Source organism: Aotus nancymaae, unplaced genomic scaffold, assembly GCF_030222135.1.
Source record: "Aotus nancymaae isolate 86718 unplaced genomic scaffold, 86718_ANA_hifiasm-v0.15.2.pri h1tg000108l, whole genome shotgun sequence".
NCBI lineage: Eukaryota > Metazoa > Chordata > Mammalia > Primates > Aotidae > Aotus > Aotus nancymaae.
The window spans coordinates 7,685,770-7,705,216 of NW_026988523.1; the positions used below are offsets into that span (position 1 = coordinate 7,685,770).

The following is a 19,447-nucleotide window of genomic DNA, read 5'->3' on the forward strand; positions in this document are numbered from 1 at the left end:
CACAGTTGTCCAAGGAAAGTGGCAGCTGGGCTGAGAGTGATGATGGCTGGAAAGGGCGGGATCGGGGTGTGGCTGAGGTGTTTTCCAGGTGACGTGGGTGGGAGAACTCTCAGGCAGAGGGACACGAGAGAAAGTGTACCTGGGTGTGCCCAACTTTCCTTCTTCTAACACTAGTCTCCTATGAGGTCTCTGAATCTGGAATGTATATGTATATTCTTTTTTTTTTTCCAAAACAAGAAAACCATCAGTCTCTACCTGGCTCCCCACCATCTCTCCTGAGGGTTTAAAACATCTTATTCAGCCCCCGCCCTCTCCACCCTGCCTGTCCAAACCTTGCCCGAGCTCTCAAACCACACTGCCTTGCAAAATCCCTGTGGTTACGATAATGTCACACACTTCAGAAACCAAGGCTCTCTGGCTGTGAGGGTACAGAGTGGAACCTCAGTCAGTAGTTATTAACTTGGCTGTTCCAGATATATATTTTCTTGACGGTTCTCACCTTGCTAACCTGGCATGCTCAGGTGCCCTCTAACAGATGTAAGTACTGTTTTGTATAAAAATGGTCTGATCACAGCAAATGATCTGCTTGTAGAACATTACATTTATTGTAACTTAGACCCAGCTCTAGGCATTTTGAAATAGGTATCTACATTTTTCCCAATTTAATGAATTGCTTCAAATAACTAGTCCTAATACAAAGTCGGAAGCTCTTTTCCCCCCAGAGTATATATGATGTGTAGCTAGATATTGAGTATTCAAGGAAAATAGATAGTAGTTTCCCTCAGAATTGATGTTATAATCATGGTTGCAATTTTGAACAAAAGCTCAAATAGAGCATCAATAGAAAAATGATTAAGGCACCAAGGTTATTAAAGATAATAAAACGATGTTTTATCATGTAAACATTCTGGGATTAGAAGAATACTGAAATGGGCCATCTGGTTGATTACCTTACTTTATTGATGGGAAATCTGGGACTGAAGAGGCTATACGTGTGGGAGATCAGCCAGCTAGTGACTAGTAGAGACAGGGACAGACCAATGTCTTCTGAGGCCAGATTACCTTCCTGCCAGGTCTTTCCTACAAAACTCCTTAAAACTAAGCATTGACACAGTGCTTTGCAAGATGCCCACCACCCTCTCTTTCTGAGCACAAATGAGACCACACTTCAGTCCCTTACGTCTCTGTGGGGCCATGTGACTGAGTTCCGGCCAAGGGAACGTGGCTCCTGAAATCTCCTGGGTTCTCCCTGTTCTCTCTCTGCTTGCTCATTGGCTGGCCAGATGCAGAGCATCTGGGGGACTCAGAGCCCTGGGGACGGCAGAGATGGAAGGTGTTCCTGAATGACTGCATGGAGCACAGCACCCCGCTGACCACAATGAACAGTGAAATGAGTTAGAATAAACTTTTGCTGGGCGAAGCCACTGAGATTTGGGGATTTTCTGCTACAGTAGTTAGCCTATCCTGCCTAATACAAGTGACAAAAAAGCTAATGTTGATAATGATTATGAATTACTATTGCCTTATCCCTAGAATGATTTACTTATAACAAATGTGCAGTGTGTTCGACAACTCTCCTATAGGACGGCTTTGGCCCAAGAGGGGTTTACTTTAGTGCTTTTGAGCAGTGTTTCTGGGACCAAATATCCTGGGTCCGAATTCTGGCTCTGCCACTCACTAGCTGTATCATATTGGGCAGGTCAACCTCTCTCTCTGGGGCTTGGTTTTCTCATTTGTAGAATGGCATTGATAATAATAGGATGTTGTGAGAATGAAATGAGTCAGCAGAAGTGGAGTGCCTCAGAGTCTCGCCTGGCAATAAAAGTTAGTCCTGATTGTTTGATCCCAAACAAATAGGCTGGCCAAAGTCAACATCCCTTGACTCTTTAGCTAATGCTGGTTTTGTTTGTCTTTTTCAAATGTGAGATGGTTCTGGAGTCGTGACTTTGATTACGCAGGTCTCCTTTACAAGGCATTTTCCATTTTCTCTAGTTTTCCTGTGGTAGACTAAATTAGTTCCTTCATCATTCTCTTTCAAAGAGACCATTTCAGAATTAAAATATGGATAAGCATCACTCAGGAGCTGAATTCTAAGGGTTTGGATACAGTTCCTCCCCCTCTCTGCAGGGATCTCCCAAGATTGTGTGGAGTAGGACACAGGGGTCTCCTTCCTTACCCCCCACACCAAGCTGCCCTTTTGTCTTTTCCAACTTTCCCTTCTTCCTTCCCCCAGCGTATTTAATGAGCTCCCAGGATGTGTCAGTTTCGGCCCTGGCACTGTGGGTACAGTCGTGCATAAGACAGACGTTCTGTTTGTGCACTTGTTATTATCTCTCTTCTCCAGGTAGAAAATATACATGTTAGTGCTATAAAGGAAATAATTGGAGTGGTCTCTGCAGAGGTGACTCTGAACTGAGATCGTTTGGTGACGAGGACCAGGTATGCACAGCGCTAAAGGCAGGACCTCAGGTAGCAGGAACATTAAGGGCGAAGGCTGTTAAGTGGGAAAGAGCATGGCACATCCATGAGAGAGGGCAGCCGGTGCGTCTGGACTGTGGTGAGCATCGGAAGCAAAGCAGGGCTTAAGCGAGGGGGGCCTGGGCCCTGTGGGTATGGAAAGGCACAGAAAGGTGCCTTCCCCTCATCCCCATTGTTACCTCATTTGTCCAGGCCTTCAAATGGCCTCTGGTTTTTCCTTCTCTCTTTTTTTTTTTTTTTTTTTTTTTTGGTTTTTCCTTCTTTCAATTTGTCTTTCTAAAATCCGAATGTGCCTTGCACTCCCTGCGTAGCCCTCGCACTCCTCTCCCCGCGTAGCCCTCGCACTCCTCCCTGCGTAGCCCTCGCACTCCTCTCCCCGCGTAGCCCTCGCACTCCCCTCCCCGCGTAGCCCTCGCACTCCTCCCCCCGCGTAGCCCTCGCACTCCTCCCTGCGTAGCCCTCGCACTCCTCCCCCCGCGTAGCCCTCGCACTCCTCCCTGCGTAGCCCTCGCACTCCTCCCCCCGCGTAGCCCTCGCACTCCTCCCCGCGTAGCCCTCGCACTCCTCCCCCCGCGTAGCCCTCGCACTCCTCCCCGCGTAGCCCTCGCACTCCCCTCCCCGCGTAGCCCTCGCACTCCCCTCCCCGCGTAGCCCTCGCACTCCCCTCCCCGCGTAGCCCTCGCACTCCCCTCCCCGCGTAGCCCTCGCACTCCCCTCCCCGCGTAGCCCTCGCACTCCCCTCCCCGCGTAGCCCTCGCACTCCCCTCCCCGCGTAGCCCTCGCACTCCTCCCCGCGTAGCCCTCGCACCCCTCCCCCCGCGTAGCCCTCGCACCCCTCCCCGCGTAGCCCTCGCACTCCTCCCCGCGTAGCCCTCGCACTCCCCTCCCCGCGTAGCCCTCGCACTCCCCTCCCCGCGTAGCCCTCGCACTCCCCTCCCCGCGTAGCCCTCGCACTCCCCTCCCCGCGTAGCCCTCGCACTCCTCCCCGCTTAGCCCTCGCACTCCTCCCCGCGTAGCCCTAGCACTCCCCTCCCCGCGTAGCCCTCGCACTCCCCTCCCCGCGTAGCCCTCGCACTCCCCTCCCCGCGTAGCCCTCGCACTCCTCCCTGCATAGCCCTTGCACTCCTCCCAGCGTAACCCACCCTCGCTTGGCTGCTCACCACTTGTATGATGATCACACCTCCTTAGCAAGGAGGACTCCTCACTGGCAATCTCACCCTCCTATTACCCCAGCCTCACCTTCCTCCACCACCCTCACCACCCTAGCTGTTTATCACATAATAGGTGCTAATAAATATGGAAGAAATGAATGTATTCTTTTAACACTTGGACTAAGCTTCCCTCCTGGGCTTTACCTCCCCATCCCTACCTCATCAGCTGGTCCTATCTGCTCTCTCTCTAAAACATGCCCTGACTCCATCCACTTCCTACCGTTTCCATGGCCAGGCCCTCGCTGTCTCTCACCTGGGTTACCACAGCAGCTTCCTAACCAATCTCTTTGGTTCTGCTTCTCCCTCACTGCGGCCTGTTCTCCCCAGCAGAGCCAGATCATGTCACCTGCTAGCTCTGCTCATGCCTCATGGCTTCCCGTCACTAGAAGTATGATATCTAAACTCCTTCTCATATCCCCAGGCCCTGCCATCGTCTGGCCCCTGCCTCCTTCTGGACCTCCCCTGGTGCTCTCTTCTCTCCCATTCACTGTGGCCTGGACACACCCACTCCTGGACTGTCCACTCGCTCAGGACCATATTTGTCCCTCTGCCTGGTATGGTTTTCCTCAGATCATGGTGTGACTGCTTCACAACATTTGCATCAGCTCAAATACACTTTCATACAAATTTCCTCCCATGTTACCTCATCCAGGAGGCCTTTTCTAATGGAATATGGTAATGCAATGTAGCCCAACCCCCAGCCAACCCCTACCCCACTATCCTGCCCTACTGCCTTGGTGATACTCCTCACTTTGAAATTTCTCGGTCACTTAGAATGCTGCTGTCACGTGGTTTCCACGTTTACTGCCTGTCTTCCTCCACTGGAATATAAGCTCCATGAGACCAGGGCCCTGCCTGTCAAATTCTGTTTGGATGCCCAGGTTCTGGCATGCCGCTGAATGAATGAATGAACTTAATTAAAGGGTTCCAAAAAAAAAAAAACCTGAGATCCTAAATAATCATTCATCAGCCAAACTAGGTCACTGGGGAGAACGCAGAAGCACCAAAGGGCATAGAGAAGTGACCATCAGTCACCGTGGCTGGACTTTGATGATAATTACCCACCCGTAGATTGCATTGTTCAGCCAGATCTTCCAGCCATAAAAACTCACTGGAGGAAGAAATAATGATGAAGAAAATCTATTACTGAAGGCAGGAGAAAGTTAGGGCAGGGGTGAGTGTTTTATCAGCTCCTAAATAATCACCTACCTACTTTTTGCTCAGTTACAAAGAGCCCATTGTAGTTGGGACTTTGTGATAACAAGGGATTCTTTCCTAATTACTATATACTCTATTTCAGGTTCTGCAGAAAAGAAAATTAAAAAGTTCCATTTCACTTTGGGTTCAAATGAGTCAATCTTTCAGTCAATCAAGTATTAATTAAGACATGCTAGGAAATACGGGGAAGGTAAAAGACATCCTCGCTTGTCTCAAGGATGATACCAGGGAAATAATTAGAGCATAATTTAAGAGCAATGAAAAGAATTTCAAAAAGGCTTCATGTGGACTTTCTTTGATTTTCTCTTATGGACGGTCTGGAATCTCGAGCTCCTTTATTCTTCTTTACTCTTTTCCCTTCCCTCTTTCCTTCCTTTTCTCTCTTCTCATCTTTAATTACCTTGTCTCCAAAGGGTCCAGGCTATCCACTCTAAGAATAGTTAGTTCTTTCATATTACCCTTAGGATTAATCATGAGAAATTATGTCTGATTCTCTGAAAATTCCAACTGTACTAAATGTGAGTGAATACAATATCTCCAATCTGTTAGCAAGTCAACCTCCTCATATTTATCTCCTCAAGATCAAGGAAATTTCCTAATTTTTCTTCTTATATGCCAGACAACTTGTAGTCAAGAATTTTGCCGGCATGGGCAACATAGCAAGATCCTATCTCCACAAAAATAAAAATTAAAAAAATAACCAGTGTGATAGCACATGCATGTAGTTCCAGGAGGCTAAGGCAGGAGGATTGCTTGAGCCCAGCAGTTGGGGGATACAGTGATTGCATCACTGCACTCCAGCCTGGTTGACAGAGTGAGACTTTGTCTCCAAAATAAATTTAAAAACAAAAAAATCTGCCTCTACCACTAACATGGTGTGGGGTCTGGGAAACATTCACTTAAGTGCTTTTTCAGTTTATTCTTCTCTAAACAAAGATATTAGCATATTTCTCAGAGGGTTAGGTACTTTATTCACTGTTATATCATTTTACTTTCAGTATCTGGCCCAGGGCCTGGTAGAAAGTGGGCTGGCAGTAAGTACTTGCTGCGTGGATAAATGAATTAATACATTGCTGGGCAGAATAAATGAGATAATGTGTGTGAAGCATGTTGTGTAAATATATGTCACACAGTGGGTGCCTTAAAATTCCCTTGACAACTGTGAAGCACTATATTTATTATACTATTCACGTTACGTGAAAGGTGAAAACATCCATTTGTGAGAGAATTATATTGCTCTATTTAGAGTTTGGTCAGCTTTTCACTGAATTGGCGTAGAGAGTGAGATAAGCAACTCCTAGGCAATCAGGGCAGCCACCTTTGCCTTTCCCCTGCTTTCCTGCGAACTTTATTTCCATTCACTCCCAGCTGCTTCTCCCTCTTTCAGCCCTCCTGACCTCCAGTTTCTTAGGGGAGCCTTGTACTGTCCATCACTATCAATTTTCTTCTCTCCATTTCAGCTAGAATACTCACCTGTTTTCTTTTGACAGTCCTCTTTTGACTTAGATACTTCAAGAGGCCAAAACCTCAAAACAGAGGGTTGGCAACAGTCTCATCACCTTTCACAGAATGGGAATGATCTGTTGAATAAAAAAGCTACATTTGCTGAGTTCTTACTAAATGTGCAACTCTGTGTGTGGAATCAAGGGTTTACAGACATGGTCTCATTCAGCAATTCAAAGGGTAGGCTTTTTCTATGCCCATTCTACAGATAAGGAAACTGAGGCTATGAGAGACTAAGTGATTTGCCCAAAGACATGGAGCTACTCAAGTGCAGAAAGAGATTTGACTCTAGTCCTCTCTGAGTCCAAAGATCCTGCTGTAACCACCATTCTCAGAATGCTGAGGACTTCAATTTCTGGATCTTCAAAGATGATGGGGTGTTCACTCAATTATTAATCCATCAACATGTAAAAGCCTGCCACGTGCGTCACACCCTGTGGGTGCACTCTTGATTCATATGCTTTCTGTGACCTCAAGGAGCTCATGTTTTAATAGGACCAAACATGTTGAAGAGAAGTGTAATACAACCTCATATGTATAACACACATAACCCCAAATACGCTGGGCCCTAAGGCATGAAACACCACTGAGTAGGTACGGCACTTACTAGCAGGGAGCTATATCCAACCCACAGGCACTTTTACTTCGTATTATTTTTCTGCTTCCTTCGGTTTCGTATCAAATTCTCAATCTTCAGCTAGTCCTAAGATTCGGCCACACTAACCTCTCACATGGCCACAATCTGCTGGAGCTTTAAAAGGGCCTGTGTTCTTTCCATTCCCCCACCCCACACCCCAGTCCCCATCCTGCCTGCTTCACCCCATCCTATTCACTCACCTGGTCCCTACGAGCATTTTAAGCTCGCCTTCCCTGGATTATAAACTCTCTCAGGAGTAGGGTACATGTTCTCTGTGCTGTCATCTTTGTAGAGGAGAGCCATGCAGGGGGCTTAAAAAATATAAATTAGGACAAAAGGCAAGCCTCACATAGCAGCTGTAACCTACAGTTTGAGGGACTGATCGTGATCTGTGGTTAGTCAGACAAGTGATAAGGATGAGAGATGTTTGCAAGAGGAATTAATGCATCTCAAAATGCCCCCAGGCACAATACAAACAGCTGACCCAAGGGTGCAATGCGAAGAATATTAAGCGAGGAGTCAGAGGATCCTCTCCTAGTCCCAATTCGGTTGTCCTCTAGGCCTCTGACCTTGGGCAAAATCAGTAAGCTTTCTGAGCCCTTTCCTTATCTGAGAAATGAGGTGATTACCCATCCTGGATATCTCTCAAGATTACTGTGAAGAACAGACAAGACACGTGAAAGGAAAATTGCGATCTCAATGCAAGGTAGTGGTGTTTTAGGGGATTATATTAAAAGGCCGAATTAAAGCTCCAAGTAGAACACTGAGCTTCTCTTACTGATGCAGTCCTCCACCCTCCAATTCCCCGCTTTTCTCCGAGTCTTTTATGAATCGTAGTTATTAGGAGCTACATTTCCAATGTAGAGAATTCATAGGGGAACTCATAACACTCACATTCTCTTTGTCATCTGTACATACATACACATGATCTGACCACATCCTGGTATTAGTGCTAATAAAACCTGTAGCCATGGTTACAGCGAAATATCTTGGTTATACAGTTCTCCTTTTCACTTTTCAAAATTGTTTGGTGAGGATTTTGGAGCCAGTGTTTGTGGGTGTGGTAAAGTGTCTAGGTGAAGTTTTATTTTTGGAGAGCCAGAAGCCAAGGCTCTGAGGTCATCTGTGAGTTAGGAGCGGTTGAGCTGGGTGTTGCCTTTTCTGTTCCACAAATAAAGGGAAACCTCTGCTCTGGCCGACTCCAATCACTGATGCTTAAGTGTTCAAACGTCATATCCTCTTGGAGGGAAAAACTGTTTTTTGAAAAAGCATGAGAACAACCAAACACTTGTGTCATTCAGGGTCTCCCACACAGGTGGTAATTAAAAGTTGCATAACTCTCTTTAATACTAGAGACAGGAATTTAAGAGTTCTGCAAACTTTGTGGCAATAACAGAATGACTGACATATTTATTTTTCTCAGTGGTGGTAATAGCTGAAAACTAATGGAGTGGCAAAAATGCACAATTAGGCAACTTAAAAGTGATACAGATATGGTTCTATTTCCTTTCCATTTTGTCCCTTTATTTAATGTCAACAAAATTTCAGGGCAATTAAAAACCAAAAGCTACCTTACTGCAATATTAAGGCTTAAAATGCAAAGATCAAATCACAGAGGAAGTAAGCATAAATATTCTCATTCCAATAATAACTCACCTCTGTGGAATGTTCAGTGTGGTGAATTTCAGATTTACCAGGCTTTGGATTGCAGCCTCTGCCCCAGAGGGCGAGCTGTGCAGCGGAGTTCATGTGTCTGAGGATGAAGCTTTACTTCCTCTCTGCATGGGGCTAAATCTGCATTCCTAATGTTGCAGGGAGTTTTTTTTTTTTTTTTTTTTTTTTTTTTTTTTTTAATGGTTTTGGTAAATGATGGTTGATGAATGCAGAGGATATATATGAATGAGTTAAAATACTGAGTACTCATCCAGTGTCAGGTAAGTAGCATGCTTTTTTTTTTCTTTTTTGCTTCGACAACTTCTTTCTTTGATACAGATGACATATGCTTAGTCTCATTACATGCAGCTTTAGTTGCCTCCGTGAAGATATAGTTGTCCCTAAGAACAGCTGTCACCTCTTTCCTGATGCCCTCAGCATGCCCAGACATTTTCTTCTCCATCATTGAAACGCCCTTCCCAAAGGAGACTGTAAGTATTGCAAATACTTGAATTGGGAGTATGTATGGAAGAAACTGCTTAAGCTGGGGATTGCAGGGGGGTGTCTTATATTTACTCCCCTAGACACAGGTTCCCTCAGCCTTACCTCATTATTCCTCCCCATCCACCACCTGCTCCATCCATGCCTGGAGACCTCAAGGCTTTGTGGGAGATGCTCTGGAAAGCAGTTAAGGCCACTGGGAGGTGGGTGGGGTGGTGGGAGAGGCCAGGGAACTCAGCCCTTGTCTTTGGGCTCTCCGTGGCGTGGCCTCAGGGCTGAGCTGTCTGCAGGCTGCACACCAGTCTTTAGGTTTTATCTCCTCCTAGCAGCTCAGATACATTTTTTGTCAGACCAACCCTCAAAGTATCAGGGTCTTGAAGAAATAAGATGTTAGGTGGGAATGCTTTGATAGAGCAAAACAGTCTGAAGGTTAGACCCTGCACATGACAGTTAGAAGGCAGGAGATGCCCTACAGATGGCAGCTGGCCTAGAGCAGCCAGAGAAGAAAGTGGACGCCCTCGTAGTGCCTAACAGGGGTAGGCAGTTATGCTTCTCAATGGAGAGTCTGTGGGGCCCAGGCCTCCTGTTCTGGCTTTGACTTTTATTTTTGATTTTACTTGTTTACATTCTCATAACTTGCCCTCAGAGCCAAATGCTTGGCTAAAGGGTAGTTTGAGTGCAGAGGAAGCTGACTGAGGAATGAGAGCAGGTATGACTCACTCAGTGTGTGTCCTTGGGAAGGTCACTCAGCCGCTTTGAGTCTCAGTTTCTTCAACTCCAAAATGGGGAAAAATCTAGAAGAATACACAAGAAAATGCTAGCATGTACTGCCCCTTTGGAGGGAAACTGGGGGCAGTGCTAGAAGGGAGACTGGCTTTTCTCTCATTCCTTTGGTACCATTCGGAATGTCTGATCACATGCACACACTTCCTAAATTAAACCAGCAACTGGAAGTGAGTACCTGCTCACAGCGTCCTTTGGTAAAAGCATATAGTGCATGTAATATGTGTCTGGACTGTTAAGAACTGTACAAATATTTAGAATCATAATTGGTATTATTCCCCACAGTTGCAGGGATGTGGCAAAAAAAAGTCACTCCTCAATTCTGCCAGGTAGTCAAAGTGGCTTGAAATTCTTGGGAAATTTGCTTCAATGTTGGGAGGTCCTCCTGCCTCCAACCCAGAATGGCTGGATGGAGACCACCCCTAAAGCCGCTCCACGACCAGGCCAGCCCTTTCACCTACTTGTGTAGTGGAGCTGAGGCCCGCTGCTGGGTAACTTGAATCCTCCATGTGCACAATTGACCCCAGGTTTCCAAGGGCTAGCCAGGCATGTCCAGTCTGGTGAGCAAGTTCTGACAAGCACATTCCATCCACTGCGGCAGCACCTTCAGTGTGAGCAGAGGGAATGGCACCTACATTTGTGGCTGCCTTCTGCTTGACCTCTGGGGCTGGGAGAGCTTTATATAAAATGTGTGTGTCTGCCTTAGGTTCTTTACTGAGTCCCTATAATAAAAATAATGCTGCAAGCATATTGTTCTGTATACATGAAGAGGCTAATAGCACTAACAATTGTTTGCATCAATAAAATATGCCATTTGAATGATTTTTCCTGTACTTGCATGTAGATCTCATGGCAAGAAGTATTAGTTAAGCATTTACTATTTAACTGATATAGTGCTGGAGGGGAAAAAGAAGTGTACAAACTGGTTCTTATCCTAAAAGAGTTTCTTCATGAACCTTACAGCACTGAAGTCCTGCTTTGCTTATCCAAGTGATAGGGCAAGTTGCAGAGCTTCATGAAACTCAGGCTCCCGGTCTGTAAGACGGGAAGACAATGATAATAACATCAACTTCCCTCACCATTCAGTGTAGTTGTGAAAGTCAAATAATAATATATATGAGAGTTCTTTGTACACTGAAAATGTCCTGCAAAGTTGAATTTTCAAAAATAATAGTAATTAAATGCTAAATACCAGAAAGTGACAAAATGCAGGTACTATTAGAAAGGAGAGAGTTCAATGCTGGCTTCGGTTTTATTGGAGCAGGGAATGGGGGACAGGGGACATCATGGAGGAGATGGAGGCTGTGCCAGCCCCTGGGCTGCGTGTGATCACATGGAGGGTTGGGCATTCTAGTGGGGGAAGGGCGAGCTGGGGTGAGCCACATAGGTTGGAAAAGACAGAGCACAGGTACAGAGTTCAAGATGGGGATGGCAGGGAAGCAGCCTTCTAAGGAAGAGTGGGAACTGAGGTGGTACAGGCAAGATTGGTGAGATCACAGAGGGCTTTGAAAGCCTAACATGGGCTTGGTGCAACAGGCCTCAAGAAGGCCCTGGGAGTTGTGAGCAGAGATCTAGTAGCCTCGCTGTTTCAGTGGCCACATTCTCGTACCTGATCTTGCTTGTGATGGAAAGTACACCCTACCAGAGCTCAGGATTATGCAGGATTAAGCTCCCACCCCCGGGCTCATTGGCAATCTGTCCTAACCAGCCAGGCAGAGTAATCACAGATACCACAATTAAAAAAAACTTTTATTAATAGCATCTACTCTCCCTTAGACAAAAATCTAATTATAAACTGAAATGAAATATCACCAAACCAATCAGAAAGAAATGGCTATTTATCTCTTGATCCCTTAGGAATGGGGGCAGGGGATAAAAACAGGATGCAATCAGTTCTCCGTCCTTCAAACTGGCACCCAAATGGGCTTGGGGTTATTTATGATTGGTGAAAGTCCGATCAATAACCTACACTTATAACTTAGTTTAGTTTTTTTAAAGGCTCCTGAAAACATTTCTTCCTTCAATCTACTGTAATTTGTAGAGGGGAGAGATGTCTTGCCCTATTTCACAGATGAATAATCTTTTCACAGCAAAAGTTTGTTCCAAATTTGTTCAAAATTGTAAAGCTGGTTAGTGGCCAATGGCAGACAGGGCTCTAGTTTTCCACTTTCCCAGTAAGATGCTTTCTGCACTAAAGTAAATCCTAAGATGAAACAGTGAGGACAGCAAGCAGTGGCAACCAATCCCCGTCACAGTTTACAAAGCCGCACATTTCTCAAACTCTGTGAGATATGGGGTTCCCTCCAGCTTTGGGTCCTTATACAACCATAGCTGTCTCTCACCCCATCCCCATTCACTGCCCCTCACCCCGTCTCCTGGCCTCTGTTCAACATTGTTGCCCTTGGGAAATCTTCCTTGACCTCATTACAGGTCAGAGCCCCTGCTCTGGACCCTTTGCTTTACCTGTATTGTCACCACAACCCATATTCTGCGGTAGGGTAATTGTTTAATCATCGTTCTTTCTTTCTAGATGGAATCTATTCCCATCGTGGCATCCTCTGCATCTGGGACACATTTTGCCCTTGGGAAATATGTGCTGAATTAACAAATGAACATGTTTGTAGATGAAGAAGCTCCGAGGCTCACTGAAATTAAATGACTCGTCTAAGGTCTGATACTTAATAAAAGATGATGTGACAATTCCTCTATCTCTAAATAGCCAGTTTTCCTTCTGCTCTGTCACACTAGTTTCTAGGTTCACACAGAGCATGGTGGTCAGTTAGAAGGAGATACCCAGGAAAATTAAGTCTGCCAGTTGAAATTTTAATGTTCTGGGTTCAGAGAGCTCTTTCAGCCTGGGCAGCATGCTCAAATACCAGGTATGCTTAGGTGCTTCTGAGTAAACCTCTTTCGGAGACTGGCTACTTTTTAAACCCCAGTGAGGATGTCAGGACTAAGAAACAGAGATGAGAGCAGCTAAAGCTTGACTCCCAAGGATCACTGGTCTCAAATGGACATCAAGCTTTGTTTTCATGGGGTGCCATGTTGAATATCAAGACTACATCACTTGGAAGTAAGATGACCCCCATGTTGTTGGAAAGCCCTCATTAGCTGTGTTTCTGACTTCTTGATGTTCTTCATTTTTTATTTTTTTAAAAAGAGACAGGGTCTCACTCTGCCACCCAGGCTAATGTGCAGTGGCACGATCACTGTAACCTTGAACTCCTGGGTTCAGGCAATCCTCCTGCCTCAGCTTCCCCAGTAGTTGGGACTACAGGCATGCACCACCACACCTGGCTAATTTTTTCTTTTTGGTAGAGACATGGTCTCCCTATGTTGCCCAGGCTGGTCTTGAACTCCTGGCCTCAAGTTATCCTCCTGCCTCTGCCTCCCGAAGTGCTGGGAGTATTGGCATGAAACACTGCGCTTGTCCTCTTTGTGTTCTTCAGTTGATAGGGTTTCATTTGGTAATTTCTAGCTGCGAAGTCAACTGAGTAGAGTATGTGTCTGTCTGGGGGCTGACTACCTCACTGTTGTTACTGCAAAAAGAGCTCCCTGCTTTTTTCTGGCGGGAGGAACTTCCTTTGCTGGCTTTCCTTCCTTCACTGATTCTGGGTTGTTGACAACATTGTGATGGAGAAAGCCAAGAACATCCATTTCCATTCCAGCAAATTATTCAACTCACATTTGTTGAGTACCTACTATGTGTATGAAGAACTCCTCTCTCTTCTAAGGTTTTCCCAGATAATGCTGCCTAGTGAGAAGTAGAAAATTTGCCAGCTATCTGGGTAAGGAATTCAAAATTGAACTTTTTGTTCTTTTGATAGAGACTTTAGGAATAAAGTCAAGGAATTTAGGTTTTTATTTATTTTTTTTTTGGGGGGGGTTAGGGAACTGGACGAGCACAGGTGAAGTAATATAAGGCATGACTGGTTAAGTGTCCCAAGGGAAATTCAAACAAATGCCATGGAAGCAGCAAGGAGAGGGCCATTAATTCCAAAGAGGAATTCAGGGCAGACTTTGATGATGTGTGATTTGATTCGGCACTTGCAAGGTGCATAGAATGTTTAAAGGCAGCAGGGATGGGAAAGAAAGGTGATTCCAGGCTGCTCAAGAAACCCAGCTGGCTCAGAGAAAGAATCCAGTCAAGGTGGCCTGTGCTCCAGCTCAGCTCTAGAGTCCTCCAACTTCCCGATGTTGTGGCCACAACACTAAAACAGCTCGCTCCACCCGACGCCCTCTCCCAGCGCCTTCTCGAAGCCTCTGCTTTAATTGCTGTGGCATTCCAGGGAGCAGCCCAGCACCTGATGGGGATTCTTCAAGCTTCCCGGCCTAGGAGGAGGCTGTTACTGGGATATTTTCTCTCTCTCCACACCTCATAACATGTTATGACTCAAGTATCCAGGGTTAGGGCCATGGACAGGGGTGACTGATGACATACTGGGCTTAAGGACATTCAGGGCTACAATTTCAAATTGTTTTCACATCTGACCACAAAGGCAGATTCCTGTGTTAAGGGAACTTGAGCGTATAGTGAATTTTCTGCCTCCTCCTCGTCCCTCACCCTTGCCCCAACCACATTTTATCTCTGTGTACAGCATATCCTTACATTTGATGATAATTCTGACTTCAAATTTGGTGTCACAAGGCCCTTGGTAACCAAAGCCAGTTCCACTTGGCTCATGCTCAAAAGGATACCTCTTTCCCTGCCCCCTCCCCATACCCAGACTGCCAACATTTAGCACAAAGTTTGTGTAAACCAAATAACATTTTGCCCTAAGAGTCAAAGCCTAGCTCAATCTGTGGGTCAGAGGTTGCACACTGGAAGCCCAGGGGGCAGCTGCCACCAGCAAGCGGAATGTGTTTGATCTGCAGCTGTCTACGCTCTCACCTACCTTGTGTGACCCTCCCAGATGGTCCAGCCTGGGTCAAAGCCTGGTCCTACCACTCACTGGCTTCTGAACATGGAAGTCCCTTTCCCTCTCTGTGCCTCAGTTTCCTCAACTATAAAAGGGGGATAAGAATAGACTCTCCATCGTAGGATTGTTGTGGGAACCAGATGAGTGAAATACCCTGTGTGATGTGGATGAAACGGTGCCTGGCACGGAGCACATGTTCAGTGCATGTTGGTTTTACCCGTCAGGTGCCCTGTAGGCATCTGAGCTTGTGATCTCTGCTGGGGCCCAATGCTGAGGAGCTCAAGTATGAAAAAGGGACGACAGTGACGAATCCTGAGTGCGTCATTGAAAGATGCCACTGTTTCATTATTTCAGAGCAAGTGAGGAATGCACTGGTCTGTAAAATTGAGGCAAGTGTCCTCTAAATAGGTGAGAAAAGGGAAAGGGGGGATTTGGTAGTCTGGGGGCCATTTTCTGGAATCATGTGTTGCACAGAGATATCATAGTTGGAAATCTCCTTCCTTGTCTACCATCTCATCTCCCTGACAATGCTTGCTCACTGATAGTACAGAGGCTGCTCCTGTCTGCTTTCCCACTCGACATTAAGCCATTACAGAGCTTTCTCCTCTGGGTATCCCTAGGGTCTGGTTCAGTGTTGGCACATACTAAATGCACAATAAATGCTTTTTGATTAAGTAATTGACTGACTGGTTAAGGTCTAGGGGGATGAAAAAGAACCAGAGTGGAGAGTATCTGTGAGGGCCGTGCTCTCTCTGTGGGCCAGGAAGCCCACATTCACTTCTGGCACCCCAAGCTCTCATACTCATGCAAGCTTCTCAGGCCTCTGCAGAACCAGGTGATGGGGTGGGATAGCAGGGGAAGCCTCCAGCAGGGTGAGGGGACAGGACCTGGACCTGGGCAGAACAGGAAAACCTTGCAGTGGGCTGAGCTTTCACAAATGGGGTTGCAGCTCAGAGCAGCAGCTTATGGCTCAGGTAAGTTGGTCAGGCATCTGGGGAGCCAGCCGAGCAAGGGTGAAGCAGGACTCAGGGATTCCAGAATGACACAGCCAGAGCCTGAGCAGTGGGTGAAGAGATGACTGCACTAGCGAACAGAGATCCCAGGATAGAATAATCCCAGGAGCGGGCTTTTCTCATAGCTCTCAATGAGAGGGGCAGGGCTTGCAGCTAGGTGTTTACAAGCTTCTGGGTGGTAGGTCGTAGGTCCTTGAGGGTGGAATCTGTGCCTGACTTTTGTTTTGCTTTTTAAAAATTCCCCACAGCCTCTAGTATAGTGTTGGGTACGTACAGAAGAGCTTAAGAACTGTGTATGGAAAAAGATGGAAGCAGCCAGAGTCATGTCCCGGCAGCTTCTGCCATGTAAAGCAAAGCCACCAGGCCTCCTAGGGGTCTGTACATTTCTCTTTATGCAAAGAGGAATTGCAGGTGACTGACCAAAGGTAAGTGATACACCGTGACAGTGCCTGGGAGAGAGGGTGAGAATTACCAACTGGAGAGAGTCTAGACCTTCCCGTGAAGCTACTGCTTCTTGTACCTGCCAGCTGAGATAAATTGCCAAAGGTACTGTATAGCCATACGCTAGGAGTCTTCGAAGCAAGTTGAAATGGAGAGATTAGAGTTTAGAAAAGAGTTTTCCCAGTTCATTTATTCTCTGGGATCCCATGTCACATTACACAGTCTCCTCCCTCAGCGTGGGCCAACCTTACACGGTGCCACCACAAGGCCTCCTGCCCCACTCCCTAGCCTTCTTCTCCCTCTTCCCTTGTCATCTTCTCATGCACAGTGTCTGTTCAGAGATAGAGGACAGCCAAAGCCATCGGAGACCTTTTCTCATCTCCTTACCCAATCCCAGGGCACATCTGTTTTGACAAAACCTATGAGTTGAAATATAGGCATAGGATTTTCCATGACAGTGTGATAGGGCTGGGAGTTCCCTCTACAGAAGCACATGTGTTTATTAACCAACGTTTAATAAGTGGCAACTATGTGCCAGACACTGTGCCCTGGAAATGCAATGACGGAGTAGTGAAGTCAGAAGGTGCCTGGGGAGGGTCAGACATTACCAAGGGTCCCACGGGGTTATCAAGAAATGAAGAGACTTAGATTTCATCTCCTCTGAAAAGTCTACAGCCTAGGGCCAGGCTAAGTGCTCTACCTCTAGGTTCCTGTCATGACACCTACCATAGCTTTTATAACACTGTGTTATAACTGCCTCTTGACCTGTCTGCCAAAATGACTGCAATCTCCTGGGAAACAGAACGGCTTCTTACTCATCAGTGGTGGCAGTCGCAGAGTTCCCTTGTAGGAGCTGGGGAAGAGCACTTAGCTCTTGGTGGAGACCTCAATTTCTTCTATAAAATAGGGATGTTACAGGTTGACTACTCCTAATCCGAAAATCCAAAATCCTAATCGCTCCAAGATCTAAAAGTTTTTGTGCACTGATAGAACTCTGAAATGCACATTGGATTCTGAATTAGGGATGCTGAACTGGTCATTCCAGTATAATAAAAATATTCTAAAATCTGAAAAAAAAATCTGAAATCCAAAACATGTCTAGTCCCAAGCATTTTGGAGAAGAAATACTCAATCTGTAGTACTACCTATTTTGCTGAGTTGACATGAGGGTTAAATAAGAGAAAACAGGTAAAGTGCTTAATGTTATCCCTGGCACAGATACAGTATCCATAAATGTTGCTGTTGTTAGCTGTTACTTCCTATTCATTTATACCAAGAAGGGGCTTGGGGCTTTAGTTTACCCCCAAATATTTCCTATCTCAAGAATCCAAATAATCCTGAATCTATAGGGCAATGAGAGGCAATTTTAATAAATGCCTTTAATAAAAGATATCTTTTATTAAAGCATAAGGCCAAATGCACCAAATAAGAGACCAGATAGGAAAAGGTATGCCACTTAGTATGTGTATTATCTTCAAGAAAAGAAAATGAATTTATAAGTAAAAGAAAATAAAAATGTCGGGGAAAAGAAAGCAGTTTAGCAACTCCTCAGAAATGGTAAAGGTAGAATTACCATATGACCCAGCAATTCCATTCCTAGCTTTATGCCCCAAAGAACTGAAAACAGGTATTCAAACAAACCCTTGTTCACAGCAGCACTATTCACAATAGCCACAAGGTGGAAACAACTCAGATGTGGGTCAATGAATAAACAGATAAACTATTATGAAATATTATTCAGCCATAAAGAGAATGAAGTACGAATACGTGCTACAACATACTTGAACCCTGAAAACACGCTAAGTAGAAAAGGCCAATAGCAAAAGGTCACATATTGTATAATTCCATTAATATGAGATATCTAGAATAAGCAACTGCATAGAGGTAGGATGCAGATTGGTGGTTGCTGGGGGCTGGGAAGAGGCAGCAACAGGAAGAAATTGCTTAACGGGTATGGAGTTTTATTTTGGGGTGATGAAAATGTTTTGAAACTAGATGGAGGGGTGATTGCACAACATTCTGAATGTACTAAATGCCACTGAGCTATTCACTTTAAAATAGTTAATTTTATGTAATGTAAATTTCACTCAATTAAAAAAATGGAAGAGGAAATAACAAAATTTCTTGATAACTAATAGATGGCATAAGGAAACAAACAGCAGTTTCCATTATTAATTGTTTGAGAAATACAAAATGTTGTCTGTTCTGTTTTTAGTGTGTATTTATTCATTCATGCTGATGCCAAGTGTTGAAAGACCACATGCCCAGTGGTTTAAGTACTTCTCCCCTTACCCTCAGGCCCCACCTTGAAGGAATAATATTTTATAAACCACCAAAATCTTATTCCTGGAAAATGTCAGTCAGGAGCATCCGACCTTCTTCCCCTGCGGCACATGCTCTGTGACTGTGTCTCCTCCCTTGTCCCAGACAGTGTGGAGGACTGCGGTGCCTTTGTCTGGAAATGAGGTGTTCTTTCCATGGCCAGCTTTGGAAAGCTGTGCTGTCCACCCACTGAAAATAGTCAAAACCCAACTTTTTCCTCAAAGGGGTCAATGACGTCCTTCTGCAAAACCAAGAAGAGCACAGTCTTTGGAAATCAGCAAGGCACCCGGCAAAGCATTGCTCTCTTCCTGTATTCCTGAAGGCTTTGGTCCAAATGTCTTGCAGGGCAAGATCTGAGTTCCTCATTTGGAAACTAGGAAAGCTCTGAGCAGGTAGCATCTGGTGGGGTGGTGTGCAAGTGTGTTCCCCTTTCCCAGTGGAGGTTTCATTATGGGATGGTGTGGGTCACCCATGTAATGAGCCGGGAGGCTTTTATCTAGGCCACTGCTGTGCTGTGCTGGCAACTGCTACTCAGCAGATTGTGGGCCTTGGGCAGAAGGAAGTTTCAGGTCAGAAGTGGAAGGTGGAGAGAGAGAAGGGAGAGTGGAAGCCATCAGTCATTTATAAGAAAGGGGTTTCATAGATAAGCTAAGTCTGCAGGACTGGCCTTAAGAGTAACTTATTCTCTTTTGGCGTTGACACATCTCCCTAGCATAATATTGAAGAAACTACACATGTTGTGATGTGCTGCTAAAGTCACCTGGTAGG

General features: G+C 45.6%; 1 protein-coding gene across 5 annotated transcripts in view; it reads right to left on the reverse strand.

The window, feature by feature from the left end:
* Positions 1-19,447, reverse strand: part of LOC105711648 (uncharacterized protein KIAA0040) — a 36,174-nt gene that overhangs the window by 10,603 nt on the left and 6,124 nt on the right. The window contains exons 2-3 of one of the 5 annotated variants that reach the window (XM_064370758.1): positions 9,922-9,995; positions 6,381-6,487 (exon numbers count right to left, since the gene is read on the reverse strand). The exons of 1 other annotated variant lie outside the window; for it this stretch is intronic. The gene's annotated coding sequence lies outside the window, so the exon portion shown is untranslated. Of the gene's footprint in view, positions 1-6,380; positions 7,175-9,921; positions 9,996-19,447 lie in introns of those variants that run through there. 3 more of the 5 variants (XM_064370759.1, XM_064370762.1, XM_064370760.1) reach the window with 3 other exon arrangements.